The sequence below is a fragment of the Pongo pygmaeus genome, chromosome 12 (genome assembly GCF_028885625.2).
Source record: "Pongo pygmaeus isolate AG05252 chromosome 12, NHGRI_mPonPyg2-v2.0_pri, whole genome shotgun sequence".
Lineage (NCBI taxonomy): Eukaryota > Metazoa > Chordata > Mammalia > Primates > Hominidae > Pongo > Pongo pygmaeus.
In genome coordinates this window covers 483,119-487,308 of record NC_072385.2, presented here as the reverse complement: position 1 = coordinate 487,308, position 4,190 = coordinate 483,119, and the positions used below count along the sequence as shown (strand labels likewise).

Here is a 4,190-nt window from a genome sequence, read left to right as displayed (position 1 = left end):
GCTGCCGACTCTATTGCCAGCGCGTGGGTGTCACAGTTGCCGTGATAGTCTCACACACCTAGGTGTGTGGATCTCGTTCATTTTCATGTAGACACTGAGAGCGAAACCACAGAGAGAAGGAACGTCCCGTGCATCATGGCCTGAGGTTGGATTCCTGTTTCCTGCAAAATGGGTCATCTCCCATATAGCCTGTTTGAAAACTGGAAAGGAGAGCACCGACACGATGCTGGTCTTCCACGCATTCCTGGAAGTTTCTGGGTCCCCACAGAGCTCGGGAAACAGTCAACATGGTCACGCTTTTGGGGGGGTGGCAGAGACTTGAGTAACAGGCATCTTTGCAGAGGGCAAAGAAACGTGGAATCCAGAATCACGCTTCAGTTGGCCTGAGTGTGACTCCCATGTGGATGGGACTATCCGCCTCGCGCTCTGTTGCAGGGCTCAAGGTGGGGATATGTCATCTGTGAACCATGTGGGTGAAAACCAGACAACCACCTGAGTCTCGGCTCATCGCTCTCTGGGGAATTCGCTCATTCCTTCGGAAACGGAATTCGTCTGAATCGCTCCGGGATGAAGTAACCAAGGCTGGCGATCCGGAGGGCCGCTGAGCGCCCCGCTGGCCAACGGGGCTGTCGGCCCAGCACTCAGCCTGCACTGGGCACCCAACATTTCCCGGAGTGCTGGGTCCTGTTGGTTCTGTACGCAGAAGACCGTTTTTCTCTCTGCCTTCAGTTCTCTGTTTCTTGCTCCTTTTGTCCCTCGGTCCATCCTTCCCTCTGTTCTTCCCTCCCTCCCCCGGCTTTTTCCTCCCTTTCTCCTGCTCTCCCTCTTTCTCTCCCTTCCAGGGTCCCTCCGTCCATCCATCCTTTCCTAGCTCCATCCTTCTGTCCCACTCTGCCTCCGTTCCTGTCCTCATCTCTGCCTGCCTTCTCTCTTGCCTGGAAATGGCAGCACCTCGGTTTGCGCGGGGTCTCGGGTCTTTATTTAGTTGCAAGGCGCTCCATGGTGCTGGCGAGGAGGCTGGCGGGACACGGGTTGGCAAGTGATAGTGAGCGAAGGTGCAGAGGAGTCGAGCCCCGGAAAGGAGAACTGGCCTGGCTTCTGTCCCGGCCCAGTGTTTCGCGGACTGTGGTCTCCGCCAACCCGACTGAAGAAGGCGGGGGGAAAAGGGATGAGAGCTCCGCCTGGGCTGGTTAGAAAACCTAGGCTGCTGCACGCAAACCCGCGCATGCGCAGTAGACAGTCCACCTCCCGGTACCTGGAAGGACCCTGGGATCCCCGGGATGCTCAGGAAAGAATGACAGCTGTGTGGAGTCTCCCGCCGGACCTGGAACTCAGGGAGCCTAGACAGGTCAGCTGGAAGGGAAGACACGCCTCTCCATACCGAGCCAGAGGTTCACCGCGAAAGAGAGGCCGCCGCTCTGCCCCCGCCCCGCCCCAACCCCGCGTCCTAAAGCTCCTGCAGCAGAGCCCGGTGTTCTTCCTGGCTGAGGAGTGGTTCCAGCAGAGCGGGCTCTTCCACGTCCTTCAGCTCCCCCAGTGACACCGGACCTAGGAAAGGTTGTGCCTTTTGCTGAAACTCTGGGGTTGACAGGAGCTCATCTAACAGGCTGGAGGTGAGTGCAGACGAGCGCCCCGGCTCCTGGAGCGGTTGGGAGGCGCCTGCATGGCTGGCATCTGTGCTTGACGTGGAGGCCTCCGGGGTCGCGAGCTTCGGAGGTGGAGGTGCCCCGTCTTCGGGTTCCCACGCCGCCCTGGCGACCTGCGGCTCCAGCCCCACCGCGGACTCCGGTGGGACATGGGTGGCGCAAGCACACCTTGCCCCTGTGACTCAGCTTGAGGGGGCCCAGGCTGTCCCACCGAGCACGCGCCCAGCAGGCCGTCGCTCTGCGGGTCCTGGCCCTCCTGGCGTTTGTTGGGGTGCGGAGGCCTCCGAGGAGCCTGAGGGTGGGAGAGCCCCACTTCCGGAGGAGCCAGGGCAGGGAACACAAAGCCCCGCGTGCCGGGGCCGCTTGAGAGATCCCTTCTGTCTGGCGGCCTGGCTGGGCTGGAGCACGGGGACGGCCCTCGCTCCCTGGCTCACGAAAGCTCCCTGGGGGAGAGCCCCAGGCGCGCAGGGCACGTGGGGTGCGGGAAGGCCCGTCCCCCACGCCCCGGCGTGGGCGAAGGCGACCCACGAGGGAGCAGGGTGACACTCGCCGGGGGCCGCGTTGCACAGGCCGCCTGCGTGCGCGGGCGCCCTGCCACCCTGTCCCGGGTGCCTGGCTCTTCGATTCTGAAACCAGATCTGAATCCTGGACTCCGGGAGGCCCGTCTCTCTGGCCAGTTCTTCCCTGGCGGCGATGCCTGGAAAGCGATCCTTCTCAAAGGCGCGGAGGAGCAGGGCGGTCTGGGATCCGGTGAGGGCGGTCCGCGTTCGCCTGCCTTCTTGCGGGCCGCGTCTCCCGGGCCAGGGCCGAGATTCCCGCCGGTGCTGCCTCAGCTGGCGTGACCTCTCATTCTGAAACCAAATCTGGACCCTGGGCTCCGGAACGCCGATGGCCTGGGCCAGCCCTTCTCTGGTGGCGATGCCCGGGTACGGGTTCCGCTCAAAGCAGGCTCGCAGGGCCTCGCTTTGGCTCGGGGTCCAGACGAGTCTCCTTCGCCGTCCTCGTCCTCGGGCTTCCGCGGGGAGGGGGCCGTCCGAAGGTGTCGGGAGAGCCATCGCGGGGAGCCCCGGCCGGAATTTCACGGACAGACACCGGCAGAGAGAGGCCCGCGGGCTCCCGTGCACCTCAGTCGGCCTGTGCACTGGGCGCAGGTGAAACCAGGAGGCCCTTAGAAAGACCTACCACCTCCACCCCGTTATGAACACGCATGAGCTCGGGGCCCAAGGTCCCGGGGTAGCCCGCGCTCCGAAGCCGAAAACCACAGGGACCAGGGCCTTGTTGGGTGGGTGGGTGTAGGGCCAGATTGGAGGGTAAAGAGGGGCTTTGGGGCTGGCTCTCTGAGGTTCTCCAGTAATTCTATGGAAACTGGATGCCGCTGTCTTGACTCCCAGTTTTCAGGCAGAAACCACCCTGAAGGGTGGAGTGTGGAACTGAACTTCCATGACAGTTTTGAGTTTTCCAGGCCCTCTCCGTGAAGGCGGCAATGCCTGTGGATGTCGCCGTTGCCGTGATAGTCTCACACACGCAGGGGTGTGGATCTCATTCCTTTTCATGTAGAAAACGAGAGCGAAACTACAGAGAAAAGAAACGTCCCGTGCATCACGGCCTGACCACGGATTCCTGTTTCCTGCAACAAGGGAAGTCTCCACTGTGGCCTGTTTGGAAACTGGAAAGGAGAGCGAAGACAGGATGCTGCTTTTCCACGCTTCGCTGGAGGTTTCTGGGTCCCCACAGAGCTCGGGAAACAAACAGTCAACATGGTCACGCTTTCGGGGGCCAGAGACACGTGAGCAACAGGCCCCCTTGCAGAGGGCAAAGGGGTGGGCCTGAGTGTGACTTCTGTGTGGACGGGACTATCCCCCTCGCGATCTGTTGCAGGCTCAAGGTGGGGCTATCTCATCTGTGAACCATGTGGATGAAAAACGGACAATCACCTCTCTGGGCAATTCGCTCATTCCTCGGGAGGCGGAATTCGTCCGAATCGCTCCGGGATGAAGTGACCCAGGCGGGCGATCCGGAGGGCCCGTGAGCGCCCCGCAGGCAGACGTGGCTGTGGGCCAAGCACTTAGCCTGCACTGGGCACCCAACATTTTCCGGGAGCGCGAGGTCCTGCTGGTCCTGGAGGCAGAAGACCGCTTTTCTCTCTGCCTTGCTCTCTCTGTCTCTTGCTCCCTTTCTCTCTCTGTCCTTCCCTTCCTCCCTCCCCCCTCCCTACCTCCGTTCCTCCCCCCTCCCCACTTTCTCCTTTCCAATGTCCCTCTGTCCATCTGTCCTTTTCTCGCTCCATTCCTCCTTTTCTCTCTGTTTCTGTTCCCTCCCCATCTCTATTTTTCAACATTATATGATCCCATTGTGTGTATCTGTGTGTTAACATTTTTAGCAATAAAGTTCATTTTCATTAAGATATGTATATTGTTATTTAGACACGTTATTTATCTATGTGCATTTGTTTAATAGATATAAATTTATTTCAGAGTTATTCTACAGCATAGTGTAAGCATAACTCATAAGCCGTGTCAACCCAAAAATTGTGTGACTCGCGTT

The 4,190-nt window shown here is 60.0% G+C and overlaps 1 pseudogene; it reads right to left on the bottom strand.

The window, feature by feature from the left end:
- Nucleotides 1–1,447: 1,447 nt before the first annotated feature.
- LOC129026159 (double homeobox protein 4C-like) lies at nt 1,448–2,701 on the bottom strand (annotated as a pseudogene).
- Between the last annotated feature and the right edge of the window lie 1,489 nt (nt 2,702–4,190).